General features: G+C 43.0%; 1 long non-coding RNA gene and 1 pseudogene across 1 annotated transcript; both read left to right on the top strand.

Annotated features, from left to right (window-relative positions):
- Window positions 1-10: 10 nt before the first annotated feature.
- Window positions 11-25833, top strand: LOC139439208 (uncharacterized). The gene is made up of 2 exons (XR_011648973.1): window positions 11-1191; window positions 25147-25833. It is a non-coding gene; the product is annotated as an uncharacterized lncRNA (long non-coding RNA).
- LOC101433485 (RNA-binding motif protein, X-linked 2-like) lies at window positions 1337-3884 on the top strand (annotated as a pseudogene).
- Window positions 25834-26094: the final 261 nt, after the last annotated feature.

The raw sequence follows: 26094 nt of genomic DNA, 5'->3' as shown, positions 1-26094 counted from the left end.
GCGCGCGTGTCCTGAGGAAGCCAATAAGGAGCGGAAAGGGGCGGGGCGGCGGAGGAACGCGTGGAGCCAACCAAGGCAAGGGTTGCAGGCAGGAGTAGCGGAGATCCGAGTCTTCAGGGGATCAGGGGACGGTGCGGGAGCTGTTCGTGTACCCTGCGCCATTGTTGCGCAGAGAAGGGCTGGCCTGCCGTTTCCTGGTTCACTCACCCCTTTAAAGTTCCCGGCCAGCTCCGACTACCGACGTCGGCTCTGCGGCAGCAGCGCCCGCCTCCTCTCTCTCGTAATTGGTCGTTAGTCCTTGCCTGCGGTTACTGTTACTGGTTGGCTGATAGGTGTCGCAGCGCGCCAATCAGCGACGGCGCAGCCGCAGGGTTCTCCGGGAGTTGTAGTCCCGGGGCGGCCGCCTCACGGGCGAGCGCGTCGGGTTCCTCTGGGAGCTACCAGCTCAGGGAAGGCGAAGAGCCTCTTGCGCTGTTTCTGAAGCCCTTCTTGGTCCTAGTATACAGTTGCTATTTTTAATGGCTTCTTTTTCCGAAGTCTTGAAAACTCCCAGCTTCTCCGCGTGGTCGAGGTAGTCCGACTTCCACAGCCCGGATCATCCCTCAGAGCTGCCGGCCCCGTGGTCCCTGAGGAAGAGGTTTCGGAGGCCCAGAGAGGCGCCGGCGCCGAGGCAGGCACGGGCCGTGGTCCTCGCGGCCGGGACAGTTGTTACCCCGGTCCGTACTGCACCACTTCGGGAAAAAGAAATGGGGTGGAATGCAAGCGGCGCAAATCCATAAAAGATTGGCCCGGGGATAAGGATGTGCATCAGACCAGGCCAGGTCGTCCCTCCTCAGAGCGGACAGTTCAGCCGCCACTGTCGGAGCCTTTCCTCACGTTTCCTGCTAACGTGCACAGCGCTGCGCTGGACCCTGCTGTGCCATCATCTCCTTTAGGGAACTGACGGCGTGGACGAGGCTAAGCAGCTGGCCGTCTGTCCAGCCCCTGCAGCCCGCGTGGGGGCAGCACTGGTTACGTTACCAGCGCCCGTCCTGCCCGGCGGGCCGCAGAGCTCCTCCACCATCCGGACCAAAGCGCCCAGGCTCACAGCGCTTTTTTGTTTTTAATGATTCAACATTTTGATGACTCAGAATTGCTGTAAGCCACTCAGAAGAGAGAGGAGCAAAAGAAAAAAATGTCCACAGGAAAACTGTGAGTAAAAGTTGTAGTTGCAGCTGCCAGTGCCCATCCCCCAAACTTCAGAGCAGGTAGCTTTGAATTCTCCAGCTTCTGGCTGGTAGTTAACAGAGAGAGAGGGGTGCAGGGGTCCTCCTTTGTAGGAAAGGGGGAGAGAGCGATGCAGACCAAGGCTGATACACGTTTGGCCAACAAATTTGGTCTGCTCTGTCCCATGAGGCCTTCCAACCTGGGTGGGGCCAGGGAACCATTGTTTGCCCAGGGACTAAAGAGATCGAGCTCTCACAAACATTCTTCATGCTGACTGGGACTGATTGTTAGGACACAGAGGGGATTGCAGTTATTTCATACCTGGGAGAAGAGAAGGGTCTGCTGACAACGGGAAGAGAACAGCTTCAGAGAAAGCTTGATTTGTGAGGTTCCAAATAGCTCTGAGATGGGATCCTCTATCACATTGTTCTGGGTCCCCATTGCAGCGAACACAGTCCTACTAAGGTTTGAACTGAAAGGGTTGCTGAAGAGCACCATCTGCTGGCAGACTGAAAAAGTGTATGCAAAGACATTAAAAGTAAATAAATAGCTTTACTGTCCTTGCTTTTCATCGTTGGCTGTGCCATTCTGTGCCTGCCTCCCAGCACACCTTGTCACCACGTCTTGCAAAACTGAGGAAATCAAGGACTTCCTGCTCACAGCCACGTGAAAGGATGCCAAATCTGTCAAGATTAAGAAAAATAAGGTTGATGTGAAATTTAAATTTTGCTGCAGCAGTTATCTTTATAGCTTTGGTCATCACAGACAGAGGGAAGGCAGAGAAACTGAAGCAGTCCCTGCCCCCAGGTTTGACAGTGAAAGAGCTGAAATGAGCCAGATGTGCTCATTTGAACTGTATTAAAATTTTTAAAATTCTTTAAAAATAAATATATATATATAAGAGATTCTTTTCAGGCCTTTATACCTGCCCTCCCCAAGGCCCTTGGAAGAAGATCTGCAACTCCTTACTGGGTTCAAAGCCCAGATTTGAGCAACTAAACAGGGATAATCCTAAAGAGCTAAAAATAGATTGAACCAAGAATCAAAGGATGGCAGTAATACACACACTCCTGCCACTAAATCTATATGCAAAAGAGAGAAATTGAGCATCAGAATAAACTCACTGGCATGCGCAGCACAGCCTCTCCTGGATGCTGATGCCAGGTTTCTGAGCGCTGACCCGCAAAGATGAACCTTTGACCAAAGTTAAGCTGATCAACGAACTAAATGAGTGAGAGGTCCAGCTTGGGGTGGCAGATAAGGTGTCCTGGCACTCCGAGTACAAGGACAGTGCCTGGATCTTCCTGGGAGGGCTTCCTTATGAATTGACTGAGGGGGACATCATCTGTGTGTTTTCACAATATGGAGAGATTGTTAACATTAATCTTGTGCGGGACAAGAAGACTGGAAGATCCAAAGGATTTTGTTTCCTTTGTTATGAAGACCAGAGGAGCACAATTCTGTCTGTCGACAGTTTTAATGGGATCAAGATCAAAGGAAAAACGATCCGAGTGGATCATGTGCCTAACTATTGGGCTCCTAAGGACTCAGAAGATGTGGATAATGTGACCAAAGAGCTCCAGGACAAGGGCTGTGGGGCTTGCACCCCCTTACCAACCTCATCTGAGGGATCAGAAATTGAAAAACCCATGAAAAAGCACAGAAAAGACAAAAAGGAAAAGAAGGAAAAAAAGAAAGACAAAGAGAAGACTGACAGGGTGGTACAGGCAGAACAGCCTTCCTCCTCCTCACCACCCAGAAGCAAGTCATTGAAGAAAAAGGATGACCATGGCTCTAAAAACCACATAGCAGGAACTCAGAGATGGGTCAGAAGTCAGAGTCTAGAGAGGGGTGGAGGCACTGTTCCAGTTCCTCCAAGGTCAGAACTACCTCTTGTGATGGAGCTGAGTGCCTAGAGAGGGAGCTGAGGAAGGAGAAACCCAAGCATGAACACAAGACCTCAAGCAGGAGGGAGGAAAGGGTGGAAAAGAACAGGGATAGGGAAAGAGGTCGAAGTTCAGACACACATTCTAGCTGGCACAATGGTCATTCAGAAGGGTGCAGTCATAGAAGTAGAAGTTAGGAGCCGTGAGAAATCCCATAGGTACAAAAGGACCCAGCGCTCCCTGGATTGGGAGCCCCCAATACTAGTGACCGAAGGCACTACTGAAGCTGCTGCCTGATCAGCTGTCAGTAGATTTGGAAATGAACCACAATTTTAAATGCTTTCAAATTCAGTTATGCTTTTACTGTTTCTTCATATAAAGTCTCTGGGACTGAAGTTTTTTAGCCCCTTGAGAAGTTTTTTAACCCCTTGAGTATTAGAGTCATTGGGAGAGGGCTGTTGTTCCAACAGTCAAATATCCTGGTGTTTTTAGCACAGTTCATTGTCCCTGGCAATATATTTGTGCTTACCAGATTAATTTATGATAAGAGTGCCAAGAAAGGGGAAAGGCCAGCCAATTCTAGTCTGTATGCTAGATGTTTTGAATCTAGCATTGTAGATCTTTCCATTAGCAAGTAGAACAGTAGAGTAGAGGAGTGTGGCTTCCTAGGCTAGGACAGCTTGGTGCCAGTATTAAGATCAGCCAGCTCCCTGCCCCCACCCCTGCCCCCTTTTACTTGAAATTTTAAATGTCATTTTTCTTTCTTTTTTGGGGTTTGATATGTTTCTCCATTTTCTTTTCCCCTTGTGATTATTTATTCTTTTATGAAGTTGGTATTCACATAATTAAAAATTAATCATTTTGAAATGAAAAAAAAAGAATAAACTCACTGTCATAATTAGATGCTGAGAGATCAACAAAATATTACAAGACATGCTAAGAAAATGGAAGATATGGCCAAGCAAATATCAAAGCCCCAGATGAGATACAGGATTTGAGACAACCAGTTAATGAGGTTAATACAAATCTCCTAAATCAAATCAACAATTTGAAAGACAATAGGCTAAAGAGATAAAGTACAATGAGAAAACACTGGGTGAGAAGAATTTGACACCCCGAATAGCAAAAGAATGGAACATATGGGAATGAAAGACACAATAGATGAGATTGAAAACACATTAGAGGGATCGAGCGTCTGCCTACCACATGGGAGGTCCGCGGTTCAAACCCCAGACCTCCTTGACCTGTGTGGAGCTGGCCCATGCACAGTGCTGATGCGTGCAAGGAGTGCTCTGCCATGCAGGGATGTCCCCCACATAGGGGAGCCCCACACGCAAGGAGAGCCACCCAGCGTGAAAGAAAGTGCAGCCTGCCCAAGAATGGCACTGCACACAGAGAGAGCTGGCATAACAAGATGACGCAACAGAAAGAAACACAGATTCCCAGAGCCACTGATAAAGATAGAAGCAGTCACAGAAGAACACACAGTGAATGGACACAGAGAGCAGACAACTGAGGGGAGGGAATTTAAAAATTAAAAAAATAAATCTTTAAAAAAAAACACATTAGAGGCATAGAACAGCAGACTCAAAATGATAGCATGAGGGATATTTTTTTCAGTATAAAAAGATTGAAATTGAAGAGAGAGAATAGAAAAAAATGAGCAGGGCTCAGGGAGTTGAATGATAACATGAAGCACAACGTATACGTCATGGGACTTCCGGAAGGAGAAGAGCAGGGAAGGGGCAGAAAGTGTATTTGAGGACATAATGGCTGAAAATTTCCCACCTCTCATGAAAGAAATAATTTACATGTCCGAAAAGCACAGCATACCACAATCAGAATAAATCTAAATAGACCTACTCCAAGACACATACGACACAGAATGTCAAACACCAAAGAAAAAGAATAATTCCTGAAATCAGTAAGGGAGAACCAAACCATCAAATACAAAGGATGCCCGGTAAGATGTAGTGTGGATTTCTCATCAGAAATCATGGAGGTGATAAAATACTGCTATGCTATAATTAGGATATTGAAAGACAAAAATTGCTAGTCAAGAATATCTTATCCAGCAAATTGTCCATCACAAAAGGGGGGTGAGCTTAAGATATTCACAAATATCTTGAAACTAAGAGAATTAAAAGAAAAAAAGTCTAGTTTTACAGAAAGCATTAAAGGAGCCTTGTACCCCATTGGAGGAGAGTATAGAAGGGAAGACTTCTACAAAGGATAGCCAAAAGAGTAAAAAGAAAAACAAAAATAATGTTAAAAGATTAAACTCCCCAATCATAAGATAGAGACTGACAGAATAAAAAAACAAACAACAACAACAACAATAAAAACCTGAGCCATACATAGGCTGTCAAAAAGAGACTCATCTTAGACCCAGGGATATAAATCAGCTGAAAGTGAAAGGTTGGAAAAAGATATTCCATGCAAACAGTAACCAAAAAAAGAGCAGGGTAGCTATGCTATCAGCAAGACAGACTTTAAATGCAAAAATGTTATAATGAGATGCAGAAGGCAATTATATATTAATAAAATGGAAAATACACCAACAAGAAGTAACAGTCATAACTAACTATGCACCTAACCAGAATGCCCCAAAATACACGAGGCAAACTCTGGCAAAACTGAAGGGAGAAATAGACATTTCTACAATAATAGTTGGAGATACCAACACACCATTCATGTCAATACATAGAAAAACTAGACAGAAGATCAACAAGGAAATAGAACCTGAACAATAAGATAAATGAGTTAGTCCTAACAGACATACAGAAGGTTGCATCATAAATCAGTGGGTTATACATTCTTCTCAAGTGCTCATGGATCTTTCTCCAGGATAGACCACATGTAGGGTCACAAAGCAGGTCTCAATAAACACAAAAAGACTGAAATTATACAAAGCACATTCTCAGGTCATAATGGAATAAAACTGGAAATCAATAATAGGGGAAATTTTGCAAATATGTGGAGGCTAACCAACATACTCCTAAACAATCAGTGGGTCAAAGAAGAAATTGTGAGAGAAATTAGTAAATATCTCAAGATGAATGAAAATGAGAACTTATCAAAACTAATGGACTACAACAAAGGCAGTGCTGAGAGGGAAATTTATAGTCCTGAATGCCTGTATCAAAAGAAGAGAGCTCAAGTCAGAAATCTAATTGAGCAATGGGAGAAACTTGAAAAAGAACAGCAAATCATTTCCAAAGCAAGCAGATGGATAGAAACAATAAAGATTAGAGCAGAAATGAATGAATTAAGAACAAAAAAAAAAAAAGAGAGAGAGAAACAATACCAAAGCTGGTTCCTTGAGAAGATCAATGAAATTGACAAACCCCTAGGTAGACTAACAACAAAAAAAGAGACAATGCAAATAGATAAAATTAGAAATGAAATGGGGGTGTTAAGACTGATCCTGCAGAAATAAAAAGAGTCACAAGAGGATATTATATGAAACTGTATGCTAAGAAATTAGACAGTCTATATGAAATGGACAGAATTCCTAGAAAACCACAACTTATATTGATTCTACAGGAACTACAAGAACTCATCAAACCAGTCACATTTAAAAATGATTGAATCAGTCATTAAAAATCTCCCACAGGTCCCAGGTTCAGTTCCCGGTCCTCCTAAAGAAGATGAGAAAGACAGCGAGCTGATGGGACAGATTGGTGCTACAGAATGATGCAGCGACACAATAAGGTGATCTAATGAAGAGACGCTAGGAAGAAAAACACAGAGACACAACAAACAGGGAGTGGATGTGGCTCAAATGATTAGGCGCCTCCCTCCCACATGGGAGGTCCAGGGTTTGGTTCCTGGTGCCTCCTAAAAAAAAAAAAATGGTGGAGAAATAAATAAATAAAATTAATCTCTAGAAAAAACTTTTTATGCAGTGGTAAGAAGAAATGAAGTCGTAACAAATATAACAACATGGATGAACCTGGAGGATATTATGTTGAGTGAAGCAAGCCAGACACAAAAGGACAAATACTGTATGATTGCACTACTACGAACTAAATATATTGTGTAAGTTCATGGAGTTAATAAGTAGAATATAGGTCAGTAGAAAATAGAATGAGATTAGATAAGGGAAAGTTGAGAGCTAATCTGTGCAGAATTGGTAAAAAACGGTTGTTCATAAATCTTTGGAAAAGAATATAAATGATGAAAGCACATTATAGTGTTTGTAACTAGCAGTGCTGATATACAAGTGTGACAGTGGTTGAAAGGGAAAGTCTAAGGTCATGTATATTACTAGAAGGAAAGCCAAAATATGTAACGTGACTATAGCATGGCAAAACCTTGTGTGAAATAAGACAATGGGTAATAATGCACATATGACTGTTTTCCTTTGAAACTGTACAAATGTACATTTATGTTACAAGATGTTAATATCAGTCAAAAATGCAACCAAAGCAAAATATGGACAGTAGTATATCATAATACATGAATAATTTTCCATTAAGGGTTAAAAAAGGAAATATACTAAGTGAAACTAGACAAATGGTGCTACATATTTTTTTACTCCATATATACAAAATATAAATACAAATAAATTGGAAAGACAAAGAATACAGCTATGTATGCAGGGGAAGCATAGAGAGATTGAGAGGTGATTATTAAGCTTTTTGTTTGTCTTTTGTTTTTTATTATTATTATTATTACTGGAATAATAAAAATAATGACTGAAGTGATGAATACACAACTATATGATTATACGTACCATTAATTTTACACTTTGAATTGTATGCTTTATTAATACGTATCAATAAAATTGATTTTTTAAAGAAAAAATAGGAATCTAATTCTTTAAATCTTAAACTGCTCTAATAAAAAAAAAAGGAATCTTTTAAAAATTTGTGTAAGACAGTCTTTTACAAGTGAGTGGCTAGCAGTGGGAGTTTGGCCCAGTTTTGACCAGTGACAAGGCAGGTGTGTTGGGGATGGACTCTGTGAAAGATTTTCCTTTTTGATAAAAAAAAAAGTGGATGGATTGGTGGACGCTGCTTTCCTTCCTGCTGTTACTGTCTAGTGTAAGATTCCTAGAGCTGATGCAGCCATCTTTTTTTTTTTTCATTCATTCTTTCAAAAAACATTTATTGAGCATCTACTATTTGCTAAGTGCAGAACTATGTACACAAGATACAGCAGTGAATAAGACAGACTCAATCCTTAACCTCCCCGAGCGTGTGTTCCATCCCTGCGCCCCTCCCTTGAGGAGGAAGCTGTGGCAGGGAGGAGTTCAAAGCCCTGTTGTGCCCCTTCTTGTTCTGAGTCCTCTGGCAAGTTACTCTCCCCCTCTAAACCTTGGTCATCTTGCCACCATGAGGGAACATGATGGGAAAGCTGGTGGGAAACCTAGTGGAAAAAAGGAAAGAACCTATACTGGGAAAAAACATGAGCTACTGAACCAACTCAGAAATAATTGCCAGTCTGCAGAGTTTTTGTTGTTTCTCTAATATTTGAGCCACTGCGAGTTTGCCATTCTGTTGCAATTGAAGACATCTTTTGTTACAAAATCCTGCTCTTCACCATTCTGGTGAGAGACATGAACTTTTATTCAGTTGGAATCCTTGCTACATGATCTTCAACAAATTAAGTAGCTTCTCTACCTGTTTACTCATTTATAAAAAATAATAATGGCCTTGTGTGGTATTGTACTGGGTACTCAGTAAATGTACAACTACCATGAGGACTCATACTAGGGCTACTGGTTCATAATTCCTTATCTAAAACCCTTGGGGCCAGCAGTCAACCAGGGTGGGAGTGTAAGGCACTTGAGGGAGCCATCCCCCCACAGAATCTTTGAACAACTAGGAAAAAGAAACTGGTAGAGCCATCTTCCTCAAAGCTCTGTAAGGATTGCAATAACTGGGCAAAAGCGGAATCATGAAAATGCAGCTTTAAAAATGGTAAGTAAAACTCATGGTGTCCTTGCTAGTCCTTCCCAGCCCCCTCACCAGCATAGGGTGGAGCCAGCCTGCACTCCCTTTGTGAATCCCTGACCCTGTTCCAAAGAGAGCAGTGTACCCCTATGCACATACTGGAATGCCTGTATGTCATTGCCAATCTATCAGCTCATCTCAGGCCCACCTCCCAAAACTTGCACTTCAAGGAAAAGTAGCTTACAAACAGCTAAACATCAGCATGACCTGGGGCAAAGACTTACCTGTTCTAAGACACGCAAAAAAGCATCCAGATGGAGAGAGGGGGAGTTTAGTTCATAGGGGATAGAGAGGGCATTAGAATTCCTGTAAATGGGGATTCCTAAGGCCACAAGTGAGCACAAGCCCAGGACAAGACACAGAGAGAACTCTGCACTTTACTTTCACATCAGGCTGATTTTCTTAATAGGAGGGCTAAATGATGAAGTAGAGCCTATGCAGAGACAATTTGCAAAGACCATGAAAGGTATGCTATGCATTGGTTTGTTTTTTTTTTTTAGTTCCTGACACTCAAGGAAATCTTGATCATATCAGATCTGGATACAAACTTAAGGAACAGACAGTTTAGGGATTAAGTATAATATTTAAAATATTAAAATATACACCATGCAACAAAAGATTATAAGACAAACAAAGAAACAGGAAATGATGGCCCACATTCAAAGGAATAAGACACAAATCAAGAAAACATCAATAAAGAAAACCAGACATTGGACATACTGGGTAAACATCTTTTAAAAATCATCTTCAATATGCTCAAACAGATAAAGGAAAACAGAGAGAAATAACTAAAGGAAAATGATGAATGAATAATATTAGAATCTCAATAAAGATATAAAAAGTTTTAATTAACTAAACAAACAATGGATTTGAATCCTATAATAACTGAAAGGGAAATTCCCTAGAGGGTTTCAATGGCAGATTGGAGCTGGCAGAAGAAAGAATCAGTGAACTCATGGACAAAACAATGGAAATAATTCAGGATAAGGAGCAAAAAGAACAAAGAATGAAAAAAAAAACACTGAACAGAGCCTAAGAGACCATTATCAAGCCTACCAATATATGAGTTATAGAAGTCCAAGAAGGAGAAGAATGAGGGAATGGGCAGAAGAAATATTCAAATAAATAATGACTGAAACTTCCCAAATTTAATGTGAGACATGAATTTAAACATTCAAAAAGCCCAATGAACATCAAACAGGATAAACTTGAAGAGAACCATGCCCAGATGTATAGAAGAAGTCAAACTGTCACAAATACCAAGGAGAAGAGAGTTCTGAAAGCTGTAAGAGAAAGGCAATGTCTTACGTATAAGGGAGTCCCAGTAAGATTAAGTGCTGATTTCTCATCAGAAACCATGGAGGCAAGAAGACAGTGGGATAACATGTTAAAGTACTGAAAGAAAAGAGTTGCTAACCAAGAATTTTATATCAGGGAGATCAAGAGAGCGATTGACATTCCCAGACAAAGACTGAGGTAGTTCATTGCCATAGACCTGCCCTACAAGCAATGCTAGAAGGAGTTCTTCAAACTGGAAGGAAAGGACATTAGACAGTGGATTGAAGTGGCATAAAAAAGTAAATACCTCCAGCAAAACCAGCAAAAGAAACCGTACAGGTAATTATAAATGCCAGTAAAATGTATTATATTGTTTTGTACTTTTTGATATGTAACAACACTTTTATTTCTTATAGGTTCTAAGAAGCAAATGCATAAAAAGTAATCATAAATCTATGGTTTTAGACATGCAATGTATAAAGTATGATTTGTTACAAGTACGACAAAAGGGGGAGACTGATGGATATAAGAACAGTGTATGCTACTGAAGTGAACTTTATATCAAATAAAAAGTATAGTTATAGATTTAGGTTATTTAAGCCCCATGGTAAACATAAAGAAAATTTCTATAAAATATATATAGATGGAAATGAAAAGGAACTCAAAATGTGCAGTACAGAAAATCAAATAACTATGAAAATTGGCATTAGTGGAGGAATTGAGGGGCAAAATATCTGTAAGACCTACAAAGACCAAGAGCAAATATCAGAAGAAAGTCCTGCATTATCAGTAGTTACTTTAAATGTAAATGGATTAAACTCTCCAGTCAAAAGTCAGAGATTGGTAGAATGGATAAAAAGCGTGAGCCAACTATGGTCTATTTACAAGTGACACACCTTATGTTCAAAGATACAAGTCGGTTGAATGTGAAAGGTTAGGAAAAATTATACCATGCAAATTGTAACCAGAAGAGAGCTGGGGTAGCTGTATTGATATCAGATAAAATAGTCTTTTAAGTCAGAAACTATTATCAGGGACAACAAAGGTCACTATATGCTGACAAAGTTTCAGTTCGACAAGAGACATAACAATTATATATACCCCTAAGGCAGAGCTGCAAAATATATTAAGTAAATATTGACAGATTTGAAGGGTAAAATAGACAGCTCTGCTTTAACAGTAGGAGACATCCATACACCACTTCCAATACTAGATTGAAAATCTATACAGATGATCAATAAGGAAGTAGAAGACTGAGAAAACATTACAAAGTAACTAGACTTAACAGACATATATAGCACATGTTTCCCAACAGCAGCAGAATACAGATTCTTCTCTACTGTACCTGGATCATTCTCCAGGGTAGACCATCTGTTAGGTCACAAAACAAGTCTCAATACAGTTAAGAATATTGCAATCATATAATGTATCTTCTCTGACCATAATGGAATGAAGCTAGAAATCAGTGACAGAGAGAGAATTGGAAAATTCACAGATACGTGGAAATTTAGAAACACATTCTTAAATAATCAATGTGTCAAACAAGAAATCACAAGGGAAATTAGGTAATATTTTGGGGTAAATGAAAACAAAAGCACAATATGTCAAACCTTAGAGATGCAACAAAGTCAGTGCTGAGAGGGAATTTTACAGTTCTAAATGCTAACATTAAAAACGAAGAAAAAGCTCAATGATTTTTCTAGGAATGAATTTAACCAAGGACATAAAGGCCTGGTACACAGAAAACTACAAAATGTTGCTGAAAGAAATTCATGAAAACCTAAATAAATAGAATGACTTTCCACGTTCATGGACTGGGAGACTAAATATTGTTAAGATGCCAATTCTAACCAAGCGATTTACATATTCACTGCAATCTCAGTCAAGATTCCAACAACTTTCTTTGCAAAAATGTAAAAGCCAATCATCAAATTTATACAGGTGGGTAAGGGGTCCCAAATAGCCAAAACCGTCTTGAAAAAGAACAAAGTTGGAGAACTCACACTTCCCAATTTTAAAACTTTCTACAAGACTACAATAGTCAAAACAGCATGTAACTGACACAAGGACAGACTTAAAGACCTATGGAATCAAATGGAGAGTGCAGAAATAAACTTTCACATCTATGGCCAATTGATTTTTCACAAGGGAACCACATCCACAAAATGTGGAAAAATAGTCTCTTTTGATGCTGGGAAAATATGATATTTATATGCAAAAGAGTGAAGGTGGACTCCTATCTCATACCATTTACAAAACTTAACTTAAAATGCATCAAAGATCTAAATGTAAGAAGCAGGGAAGCAGATGCGGCTCAAGCAATTGGGCTCCCATATACCATATGGGAACCCAGGGCCTCCTGGTGAAGTCAAGCTGGCCCTCACTGCGGAGAGCTACAAGATGAAGCAACAAAGGGAGACAAGCAGACGCAGAAGAACGTGCAGGGAATGGACACAGCAGACAGCGCAAGCAGCAAGGGGGGGACGACAAATAAAATAAATCTTTAAAAATAAATAAATAAATATAAGAAAGAAAGCTATAAAACTCCTGGAAGAATGGGGAGCAGATGTAGCTCAGTGGTCAAGTGCTGCTTCCCATGTACAAGGTCCTGGGTTCAATCCCTAGTACCTCCTGAAAAACAAACAATCAAACAAACAAAAAAACAACTCCTGGAAGGAAACATAAGTAAGCATCTTCAGCACCTTGTATTAAGCAATGGTTTCTTAGATTTTACATCAAAAGCATGAGCAACAAAAGAAAATATAGATATGTAGGACTACATAAAAACTAAAAACTTTTTTGCATCAAAGGCCTTCTTCATGAAAGTAAAATGACAGCTCACAGAGTGAGAGAAAGTATTTGGAAACCACAGGTCTGATAAGCATTTGATATCAAGAATATGTAAAGAAATCCTACAATTCAACAAGTAAAATACAAACAACCCAATTTAAAATGGGCAAAGGGTTTGCATAGACATTTCTCCAGTGAAAGATAGATGAATAGCCAAAAAGCATATGAAAAGATGCTCAACTATATTAGCCATTAGGGAAATGCAACTCAAAACCAAAATGAGATACCATTTCACAGCCACTAGAATGGTTACTATTTTAAAAAATGGAAATAGCAAATGTTGGAGAAGATATGGAGAAATAGGAGTATTTGTTCATTGTTGGTGAAAATGTAAAATGGTGCAACTGCTGTGGAAAATAGTTTGGCAGTTCCTCAGAAGGTTAAGTATAAAATTATCATATGACCCAATAATCCCACTTCTAAATATATACCCAAAAGAAGTGAAAGCAGGACCTCAAAAAAATGTGTGCACACTGATGTTCACAGTAGCACTATTCACAATTGCCAAAATGTGGAAGCAACCATGTCCATCAACAGATGAATGGATGAACAAAATATGGTATATACATACAATGTGATATTATTCAGCTTTAAAAAGGAATGTAGTTTTGACTCATATGACAAGACGAATGAATCCTGAAGACATCATGTTGAGTGAAATGAGCCAGTTACAAAAGGACATACATTGTATGATCTCACATATATGAAAAAATTACAAATTCATAGAGTCAGAAAATAGAATACAGGTTACCAGGGCCAGGGTGGTTGGGGTAAGGAATGGGGAGTTAATTCTTAATTTTTGCAGAGTGTCTGTTTGAGATGATGAAAAGGGTTTTGTAATGGATGGTGGTGATGGTAGTGCAGCACTGTGATTGTAACTAACAGCACTGGGTTATATATTTGAATGTGTTTAAAAAGGGAAATTTTAGGTTGTATATATGTTACTAGAGTAAAATTTCCTTAAAAACCATAGAGCTGTACAGCACAGTGAACCCCAATGTAAATTATGGACTATGGCTAATAATATAATTATGATAATAATGTTTCATCAATTGTAACAAAGCTACCAAACTAATGCAAAGTGCAATAATAGGGAAAATTGCATGTGTGTGTGTGTGTGGAGGTGGTATTGGGAACTTTGTCTTTTCTGTATGATTTTTCTGTAAACCTACAACTTCTGTAACTAAAAAAGGATAAAACCTGAAATTTCAAGCACACAGGCTCATAAGCATAGTCATCAATACCAAGGGCCCATCATTGGACTATTCTTCTTCACTTGTCTTTGTCCTTTCTTTGGGGGATTGTTGCTGCTCCATTGGGGAGTATGACAGAGTTCCCCGGAATAGTAACTCAGCACTCCCTCAGTTGTCGTGTGAAACTCTATCAACTATGTCAATATCCAATGAACATTGAACATAACTATATACCCTGTATGCATGCCCTGGAGAACTTCCTCCCACCCATGCATCCCCCATCCATGACACCCCACACCAGTGCTCCTCCCCTGCCATAGTTGAACCCCTCTGTGATCCAAAACTTCTTCAAAAATGAAGTCTAATATATTGCCAAACTCACTTAATAGGAAAATGGACTAGTAATGATAGGCTTAAAGATTAGAAATAAAATACATAATAATTTTTAAAAATTAAAGTAAAAAGTAAATTGGGGTATTAAAAAATGAAAAATACCGTAAAATATATTTTTTTAACATTTTGCCTTCCATCACTGTAGTAGGTGTTGCCCTGTACATACAGTGGCAAGGCAATCTTCCATTTTTTCCTCAGTGTCTACATCCTTTTTTTAAATTTATTATGTCTTCAAAAAAGTTTTAGGTCACAGTGAAGTCATATATAGAATATAGGGGACTCCCATATACCCAACATCAAATCCCTTTCCCCCTTCCCCAGCAATGATCTTTTTACATGTGGATGTTAAATTTGCTGCAACTGATGTACACATATTGAAACATAGCTACTAACCATGGTTCCATTATGGTTTACATTATGGTTTATATTACAGAGACACCCTGGTCCTATGGTCATGGCAGATGGCTCTGGAGTTCAGTGCCTTGCTAGTGGGCACTACCTTGGAATTTGTGCTCCTGAGTGTGATGGAGATGGACTCAGATGTGACCTCTCTACATATGCCTCTTCTCTCACTTTTATTGAACCTGTGGTTGGTGCTGGGGTTGGTGTATGCTCAGGAGACTTGAATCTCTGGACTCTCCATGTGGCAGCTGGGCCATGAGCCTCAGCAGAGTTGCAACACCTACTCTCCAATTCATTGGACTTACCCAGGTCAGCTAACAGGGAGGTGAGGATGGTCAACCACCACACCAGGTAACTGAGAGAGTGTACAACAGCAAGCAGGAGACTCCTATCCATCAGCCACAATGGATCTAAGTCCCCTCTTGAGGTGGAGTGGGCATCACCATCTCAGTGTCCTCAGGATGGAGAAATAAAATATGGATTAGAGTGGACTTATTGGTATTCTACTATAGAATTATTGTGACTCTAGCAATGGTAGAAACTGTATCATTGATGTGGAGACGGTGGCCATGGGAGTTGCTGAAGACAGAGAAAGGAGAGAAAAGGTGTGATGTACGGGCATTTTTGGGACTTGGAGTTGTCCTGAATGATATTGCAGGGACAGATGGAGGACATTATATATCCTGCCATAACCCACTGAATGGACCGGGGGAGAGTGTAAACCACAATGTAAACTATAATCCACGCAATACAGTAGTGCTCCAAAATGGATTCAGCAAATGCAATGAATGTGCCACACTGATGAAAGAGGTTGTTGATGTGGGGTGGGGTGGGGGGGTGGTATATGGGAACCTCTTATATTTTTTAACATAACATGTTGTGTGATCTTTTTCAAAAATAGTAAAAAAAAAAAAAAAAGAAGGGTGCTTAAGTGCAAACTTGCTAAAGACCCGAGACTGGACAGTAAAGTGATTTTTTTTATATTTACACTCCTTTCATCACTAAGTTTTAACCAGGGTTTTTTCTTAACACTCAATAATTCCAATCCTGTATATGTAGCAGAAAGAAAAAAAGAGGATAAAAATGAATTAAAAAAAAAATATTTTTAATGCTTTAAAGAAATACCTCTTGGGATGTAGCTAAAGTCTGAACTGCTGGGCCACAAGCCAGCCCCACCCTCGGTGTCCATTCTCTCTCTTCCCTAAATTGTCCTAGATGTCTTTAAGTGTCCTGGACAAGGCAACACTTTTCTTCTTTATTAGAACTTCACCATGACTCCCTAATTGGAACTATTTGCTTTCTCTCCAAACTTATGTATCTTATTTTACCATTAAAAAATATAGTACCTAGAAAAATAAATACCTCCTGGGCTCAGATGTGTTTCTGGAAATCAAAATTATTTGAAATTTTTAAAGGATAATGTATATACTGTATTTTATAAAACCCCTCCAGTGGAGCCTGAGATAGCACGCTATAATAAAACAATTTGTTTTCAGCATAAATGTGTAAATATTCACAGATAGTCACCCTAAATTGGATATATAAAAACTATAGATAATCTTATATCAGTTAAAATGAGTTTAACCCAAACTAAGGGAGAAAGTTCTGCTTTCTAGAACATTTTGTATTTAAGAATTGAAAATAAGGTGCTATGGGGGACCTGTACTTCTAATTCTACTTTTTTTTTAAGATTTATTTTCTCCCCCCCCCCCCCCCCCCCCATTGTCTGCTCTCTGTGTCTATTTGCTGTGTGTTCTTCTGTGTCTGCTTGTATTCTCATCAGGTGGTTCTGGGAACCAATCCTGGGACCTTTTGGAATGGGAGAGAGACTATTACTCTCCTGCACCATCTCAGCTCCCCTGTTCTGCTACGTTGTCTTCTTTTCTCTCCTCTGTGTCTCTTGTTGCATCATCTTGCTGTGCGTCCGCCAGCACTCCTGCACAGGGCAGCTTTCCTGTGTTGGGCGGCATTCCCACGTAGGGTGCCTCTCTTGCACGGGGCAGCATTCCTGCGTGGGCCGGCACTCTGCATGGGCCAGCTCGCCCTCACCAGGAGGCCCTGGGCATCGAACCCTGGACCTCCTGTGTGGTAGATGAGAGCCCAATTGGTTGAGCCACATCCGTTTCCCTATTTCTACTTTAAAACTTTTTGTCTTGCCGTCTATGTTAGACGACTTGCCTTATCATCCAGATTCAGCATCACTGGCCTTTGTACTTTAGGCTGCTTTCTCAAATGCTTCAGCCAGCCATTGGGCAACAGGGAAAAGAGCTGAGCCCATGAACTAGATACAGCAATGGATACCCTTAGAAGGATGCAGTTTAGCTTAGCACACTGTTTACCAGACAGCAGTCATTTGGGTATCAACGGCAAGATATATACAAATCCTCCCCTCTTATTTACCTGGTATATTTATTTAAATTCTCAATATCTTACCATAAACTTTTCATGTAATACACATAATACGGGTAAAATGATGGCTTAAAATGCTAAGTACATTCACATGTTAAAATAAATACATTAAATATTCAAAGAAAAACCTTTTCTGTATGTACTGCTTGCCACCTTCTTGCACACCACCTTTTGTGGAAAAGCTTGTCAGGAGGAAGGGGCCCCGAGGTTGAGTCCCACTCTGCCAATTGCAGCCAGGACCAGCCGCCTGGACTGGGCGAGCTGTTTCACCGCGAAGCCCACCTCTCTTTTGCGCTGGCTAAGATGGGATAGTGACGGCGGTGCCTGCCTCTTGAGGACGCTATGCGTGCAGTGAGGCCCCGTCTGGAGGGTGGCAAGCACTCTCTCTGGCGCAGAGTACACTCTCCGTCGTAGCTTGCCTTTCAGTCTCTAATCTTTCCTGCTCTGAGCCCTGGGTCTTCGGGAGGCCAGGGGGTACGAGGAGAAGTTTCATCTGCCTGCGGCTCCAGCACTTAACCAGCAAGTGTGCTGGGGTGGGTACTCCTTTCTGAATCATGGTTCCTGCATCCGTGAAATAGGAATAAAGGTGCCTGCTCCTGTCACCTGCCTCCCAGAGTAGTCAGGGCTTCAAAACTGGCTGCAGATGGCCTTTACGAACTCGCTCAGCTCTGCCTTGGCAAAAGGAAATCTGGGTGCGTGTGCATCTGTACTTGCACGTGTGTTGTGGAAAGGCAGTTGATTCAATGGAGGCAAAACCATCACTTCTTCCTTTTATTTAGCTCCCCCATTTCAATCATCAATGGCCTCTTTTAGAAATCACTACCCCTGCTTACCTCGTTGGGATGTAAAAGAGATAACATACGTAAAGCCTCCAGCATAGCCTGGCACACAGTGGGAACTTGGGAGAGAAGGGAGAGATGAGGAGATGCTGCCTTGTGCTTTGCCATGTGACACACTGAGGACCAGGGATCACAGCAGCCAGACCCAGAACACCTGGGGAGAAAGCCTTGCCTTGATGAGGCCTTGTTTGGATGTTCTCTTAGCCTCAAAACTGTGATCAAATAAATTCCCACTGTTTAAGCCAAACCATTTCATGGTATTTGCTTTCTTAGCCTGGGAAACTAAAACAGATTTTGATACCAGGAGAGTGAGGTTCTGCTATTGCAAACACTGAAGTGTGGGAACAGCTTTGGAATTGAGTAATGGGTAGAGGCTGGAAGAATTGTGAGGAGCTTAACAGAAAAGGTCTAGATGGTTTGATGAGACTGTTGAAAGAAATATGGATGCTAAAGGCACTTCTGATGAGGCCTTGGAAGAAAATGATGAAGTACCATTGGAAACCAAGGCAAGGCGATCCTTGTTTTAAAGTGGCAGAGAACTTGGCAAAATTGAGTTCTTATGTTGGATGGAAGACAGAACTTGAAAGTAATGAACTTGGATATTTAGCTGAGGAGAATTCCAAGCTAAATGTGGAAAGTATGGCTTGGTTTCTCCCTGCAGTTTACAGTAAAATATGAGAGGATGGGGATATGCTGACAACTAAACTCCTGGGCACAGAGACACCAGAAATTGATGGTTTGGAAAACTTTGAGCTTATCTAGAATAATGCTCTGTGGGGGGTTTAATGGAACATGGAACCAGTCAGCAATTTCCGTAGAAGTCAAGATTGGAAATGCAGTTATCCAGGAAGGATCCATGGGAAGTCTTTCTGTCTGATAGACTGGGCTTCTGTGACCTATATATGAAGTCAACAAGTTTTTTGTGAGATTTGTATGAATGGAACCACTGCCAACCTGGACTAAAAGGGACAGAGAAGGGACAAATTGAAGGAAGAATGACTTCAAGGGCAGAACCATGGAAGCTGAGGTCTGGACTGAAGACATCTTCTTGGGCCAAGAGGGCAGGCTCAGCCTTGTGTGGGGAGAGGGGAAGTCTGCCCTGGGACCTGGAGAGGATGAGCCTTCCACCCTGTTGTTCGGGAAGAGTGCTGCCATCCCAGTGCCTAGAGAGGTGGAGCCTGTGCCCCAGGGATTGTGGAGAGTCTGGCCACCACCCCGATGCTCAGAAAAGGTGGAGCCTTTACCCCAGTGTTCAGCAGATGCACAAACGCTTGGAAGAGGTGGCACTGCCACTCCTCAGGTCCAGAGAACAAAATATTGATCTACGAATGACTCTCCAGTCTTGGAGTCTAATCAGGCTTGCCCTGCTGAGTTGCGGAATTGTTTGGGACCTGTGACCCCTGTTTTCCTTCCAGTTTCTCCCAATGGAAAGAGAATGTTTATCCTTTGCCTTTATCTCCATTGTATATAGGAAACAGATAACTTGTTTTCTAGTGTTCACAGGTCCACAGACAGGGGACCTGTGCCCCAGGACAGACCATACCCATAACCAATTTTTCTGAGGCTTTGTACTTATCATTGCTCCTGAAATGATTTAAGGCTCTTGGGATGTTGTGATGGGATGAATGTATTTTGCATGTAGAAAGAACACATCTTTTTGGGGTCCAGAGGGTGCAGTGTGGTTGTTTGAATTTGTACACACCAAAGAAAAACATGTTCATAAATCCGATCCATTCCTGTGGGTGAGAACACATGGTAAGTAGGACTTTTCAATGAGGCTCCTTCAGTTACGCTGTGGCCCAGCTCAATAAGGGCAAGTCACGAGACTAGCAGAGCCACCTGGTGCCTTGCCATGTGACAAGCTAAGGAGCAAGGATCATGGGAGTCAACCCCAGAACACCACTGTCTTCAGGGAGAAAGTCTCTTTTTTTTTAAGATTTTATTTATTTATTTCTCTCCCCTTCCTGCCCACCCCAGTTGTCTGTCCTCTGTGTCTATTTGCTGCATCTTCTTTGTCTGCTTCTGTTGTTGTCAGCGGCATGGAAATCTATGTTTCTTTTTGCTGCGTCATCTTGTTGTGTCAGCTTCTCCGTGTGGGCGGCGCCATCCCTGGGCAGGCTGCACTTTGTTTCGCGCTGGGCGGCTCTCCTTACGGGGTGCACTCCCTGTGCATGGGGCTCCCCTATGTGGGGACACCCCTGCGTGGCAGGGCACTCCCTATGCGCATCAGCACCACGCATGGGCCAGCCGCACACGGGTCAGGGAGGCCCGGGGTTTGAACAGCGGACCTCCCATGTGGCAGACGGACACCCTATCCACTGGGCCAAATGGCAGCAGAAAGTCTTAATGACACTTAATCCTATTACTGGAATCCTTTATAAATAGAATGAATACAGACAGAAAGAGAGCCATGGGAGCCCGAAGCTAAAATCAAAGGAACCCTGAAGAAAAGAGAGAGATGAACACTGCTGCCTTGTGCAAAGGAGCCAAGGATGCTGGTACCCAGTCCCTGGGAAGAAAGCAATACCTGATTTGGACATTCTCTTAGCCTCAAATCCATGAGCAAATAAATTACCATTGTTCAACCCAACCCATTTCAAGGTATTTGCTTGAGCAGCCAAGGAAGCTAAAACAGTAGGTGCTCAAGAAATGCTCCTTCTTTTCCCTCTTTCCATTTTATTTTTTAAAAAATGCTCAGCACTTCTGTGGGAGCAAGTATCAAGTTATTTTTCATCTTTGAAATCCACAGTTTCTTTAGATGTAATAGTAATAACATTGGCTATCATTTTCCTGGAAATGCTCCCCCCAACCTGCACTTTGCTCCTTTTTGTTTTTGCTGAAAAGTCCCCTCCTCTGAGGAGTCATGTCCAACCACCCAAATGAAAGCAGCCAGCCCCGTGCTCTCACGGCAGCCCGGTGTCAGTTCTCCAGGGCACTGGCTGGTAGTTTTCTTGATGTCAGCTGGTGCTCTCTACCCAGAGCCAGGTGTGCAGCAGGCCCTCAGGAAGTAACTGTCGAGACTTTACTAGTCAGTCTGGCCCCCTTGACTTCCTCTCACCCTCGCAGCACCACTGCCAGGCTACCTTCCTGATCAGATGAAGATGCGGGCTGGGGTCGCACCAATCACCCCCAGAGCTGCAGATCTATGAAGGGGAGACCTGAATTCAAACGTGACACTGCCAGGACGTCCTGCCCCCCTGCTGCTCCCCAGCCTTTGGTTCCCATGTAAAGCTGCCTCATGAAGCCACAGGTTTTCCTAAAAACCAACTGTGCAAACAAAACGACAGCAGTTCTAGCTCTGTCGGGGACCCCCAGGAACCCCCAGGGCCTTACTTTTGCAGTGTGCGTTTCCCAGTGCCGTGCTGGAGCGGAAGCAGCCCGGGGGTGGCAGTTGCCTAGCGTGGGCTCCCAGGGTGGCCCTTGAGCGTCCGCTGTCCACAGGTGTGTGCGTTTATTCTGAGCCCTCTAGCTCGCGTTTGAAGTGGCTTGTGGGTGGGCTTCGGCCTCCCTAAGGATGTGGCGGGCCCCCCTTGCCAGCCCGGGTCTGGGTATCTCCCCGGCCCAGGAGTCCTCGCTCACCAGCCTTCTCTGCCTAGCCTCACCTCTCCTCTCCCTTCCTGCCTTGGCTTCCCTTGCCCCCTGGCCTAGCCGTGCCCCTTCCTTCCACGGTCTTCCCCCCGTAGCTCAAGGGCGCTGCTGGCCCTCCAGAGCGCCCACCCCTTCCCCACACTCTGCATTCCTCATCGGTGCCCATCTTGGGCTGCCGAGGAAGCCCAAGTCGTTGTGGCCAGGCCCCGCTCGGGTGGTTTCTGCATCTCGGCAGCACTTGGCAATGGTCTCTACCAGCGGGAAACGTGGACGACTGGCCACACGTGGAACCCTGATGCACTGCCTCGGTTGAGTCTGTGCCCAGAAACCATCTCAGAGGTGCGACCACCTTCTGACGCCCAGCAGAGCCCCCAGGTCGGAAGAGCAAGGCAGCTCCTCCGCGTACTGACAGGCACTGGAGGCCCAGCGCCCTTCATCCCTCAGCCCGCGGTCGAATGCCTCAGATCACGGGCGGTTCCCGGGAGGTGTGGGTCTGCCTTGCAGACCCCCACTCCGCAGGAGCTCGGGAGGGCATTTATCTCTGCGGAGCCCCGTGTGGGTGCCCCGCGGCAGGGTGGTGAGTGCATGCGCTGGGCAGTGGGGGTGCTGTGGCAGCTGCCCAGACAGGCCTGGGGGTTCTGACGAGAGCGCCCCCTCCATCTCTGCGGCTTCGGCCGGCTAACGAGGCTCCCCAGCCAGAGGGTGTGGAGGGGACAGCAGAGCCCAACGAATGCACCCCGCCGGTCACTTCCTTCCCTTGCAATTACGTCTTACCCTGAGATGTTCAAACCAAACTCTCGCCAGAGCGCGGAAGGGCCTCCAGGCCCGAGCGTGGCTGTCCTTGGCCCTCGGCTCAGCCTTGGGCCTCACGCCAGAGCGCAGGCGCTTGTCGGCGCCGCCTCCGTGGCAGGTGGCTTCATCCCCAGAAGGCGAGCATATGAAGGTCGTCCTCTCCAGGAGCTCAGCTCAGGCCCGTCTGTTGAAGATAGCGATTCCGTTCCCAGGCCCTTTTATCTCAGACCATATTTTCTTTTATGGGAGGAGTCAGCATAAAATCCTTCGAAATCTGATCCGTGTAAGAACCCAGAAATACTTCACCAAGGGAAAAAAATATTCAACTTTCAAATTAATATCTCTACATAGAGATCTTTGTGATCTAAACCAGTTCCCAGAACTATTTACTGACATTAAAAATATGCTCTTTAGAGGTGACCAAAAATACATAATTATTTAATATCAAAAGACTTCACGATCAGCAGCAAATTAGAGATTTGTATGACTCTGTATAACATATGTATCCAAATCCATTGCTTACATAACTGTAAACATTTCATATATATAGGAAGGCAAGGGTTTTACAGCCCATCGTTTTGCATCTTCTTCATAGGCACTCCAGATGCATGAAAATATTAATAAACTATGAAGTACCCACTAAAATAAATAGCTTTATGTCTGAACAGGAAGTATTAATTGTATCCCATTCTAATCTCTCCCTTCTAATAGCTTGATAATGTTGGTGAATGCCTTTCACCAGTGTACTTTCTACTTTATATTAAATTTCAACAATAGATTGAAATTGTAGCGTGATATTTGATATTTCATCCTAAATTTTTTTTATTTTCAAGTGTATGAAGTCACATTGGTTATGTTATTATAATCCATTTTGGCATGTATTTTCATATAAATTATAGGTTATTTTTGCCTCTCAGCTCTCACAACATAGTATGGAGGGGAAAAAAATCCCACCATGTGGAACTATGATGTTGCATTAATGTGTGGTTTGAAAATAATAAGGATTATAAATGACTCACTAGGTGCAGAAAATAAGGGGAGAAGATGTATTGGGGACAAGTAAAAGGCTTGCTTCCTCTTAGCATCATTGAAAAATATATTACTCTTCACCTTTTTTTTTGTTTCTAAGGGGTTTTTATTAACCCCTTTTTATCAATCAAAACAGATTGATTGCCAGAGAGTACAATAGTTTCTATTTGAAATTACAAAACAAAAACAACGGCATGTAAACTTATATACGATCTATTCTGGTAAATAAGAGACAAATCTTCTCCAAAGGAAAGGCTAAATGGTGTTAAAGATTTCTATAGCCATCCTTCAAACAGCTCACTTCATTTAAGGATCAGAGTCGGCCTTGGGATTCGTTAGGAATTTGACTTTTCCTGGCAGGATAGTGACCAGGCACCCCAGAACGCTGCGATTTGACATTTATGTCCCATCCCTAAAGGACACGCTCCTGTCGGGTAAGTGCAGTAGCGGGGACCTGGATGAGGACTCGTGGACTAGCCCGATTCTCGAGGAGAGCGAAGTGGAGGGCCGGGAAGACATTGGGAAGTACGTGCTGCGGAGGGGCCCAGTCACTTCCAGCTGGGGGCAGGGGTACGGAGTGTGCAGGAACGAAGATTCCACTCGGGTTGGCTCCGCACAGGTCTGAGAAGAAGGCTGGAGAGCTGGGGGTGACAAAGCATAGGGTTTCAGAACAGTCTCTGGGGCATGGAGCCTACGAGAGCTTACACATCGGGGGGAGGACCCGGGAGGGCAGCAGCCACGAAATGGAGCCTGCTGGGGGGGCTGGGACTCTGCCCACCACTCCCCCTTTCCAGCAGCCTCAGCCCCAGCCTGACTGCAGGTGGCTGTCCCAGCTCTGCAGAGTCGGGGGATGTGGCTTGGAGTGACCCTCTCACTCTGGAAGGGGCTGCATGTGTGTGCTGGGGTCCTACACGTCTGTCCTTCACTGTGGGAAGGAGACTTTGCCCCGAATCTCCTGGTCCTCATTTCTTAGTCATCTCAACAGTTGTGAACTGAAAAGAGAATGTATTTTACAGTTTGAAGGTCTAAAGGTAAGGTTGACATTGAAATTTTTAAATGATATTATTTCTTCTGATTAAAATAGTTCCTATGGATGGGCAGGTGTTAAATATTCACTTCAATTTAGGCCAGTAGTGGAGTCACCATGAAGCTCATGAAAGGGCACGTACAATGTTTAAGCTTTAGCTAATTTATCATGAGAACACCAAATATCAACCCATTTATTTTATGCACCTAACACAGGCTAATTAGAATCCTGTGCATCTTTTAAAAATCAGTGGCTTGCTTTTTTCCTTTCTTTTCTGTCTGTTTTGTTCCCCAGGAAGGAGTTTAAAGCCAGCCATCACTTTACAGAAAAATAATCCCAGACATCAAAATCAGAGGGGCGTGACCTAGTTTGGAAATCACCTGAACCGCGATTCCTTTTGGGGCTTGAAGCAAATCCAGATCCGTTCTCCTTCATCCAGTGTTACTGAAGCAGGCTAGTAAGGTAGGGAATCAGTAGATGCATCTGGAACCTGGCACGAAGTCCACGTGGACATCAGCAACCCCCAAGATTCTGCTATCCAGAACAAAGACCGCTTCCAGAAGCCAGGAAGAGCCCTAGATGTTCCCTTGGGACTTTATCATTGGGCCCCCATGGGGAATTGATGGGTGGGGTGATCAATCAAAACAGGGAACAGCTGGAACTCCTCCCTGCCATTAGCAGAGGGGTGGAATAATTAACAGTTGAAAAAGCCAAGCGGAGCCTAAAGGAGGGCTCTAGCTCTCAGCTCTCTTGCCTCTGGACCTGTTGCTGCCCTCTGTGCCCTGCTCTCACCATTTTTCCTCTGCCATGTGACCACGCAAGTAAACCTGGGGATTTATAACCTATAATGGGGAATTGTAGCCTGTTAATCAGCCCTCTTTATCACTTTTCAGCCCCTTCCTCTCTACCTGGGACTCCTGCTCTGTTATTTTCTCCCGTTTCTTCTCCCTCCCTACCTGAATAAATTACTGGCCTAACTCATCCGGCGTGCTCTTGAAATTCATTTCTGCAGCATAGCCAAGAACCTAAATAAAATCTGATAACATTATGTTATCACCCCCTTCCTCAGAATGGCCCTGAGCTGCATTGAGAGCAGCTGCTGGCACCGAGTTCCCCAAAGGCAACAAGTAGGGGTGCTAGGAGAACCGCATTCCTGCCCACAAGGCTTGCAGCAGTGGAGTCATTGGAGAACATTCTAGCAAATAACCATAGGGTAAGCAACTCTAAACAGGAGTCAAAGAC

Source organism: Dasypus novemcinctus, chromosome 6 (genome assembly GCF_030445035.2).
Source record: "Dasypus novemcinctus isolate mDasNov1 chromosome 6, mDasNov1.1.hap2, whole genome shotgun sequence".
Lineage (NCBI taxonomy): Eukaryota > Metazoa > Chordata > Mammalia > Cingulata > Dasypodidae > Dasypus > Dasypus novemcinctus.
Note: the sequence above shows the minus strand (reverse complement) of the source record. Positions and strands in the feature narration are given on the sequence as shown.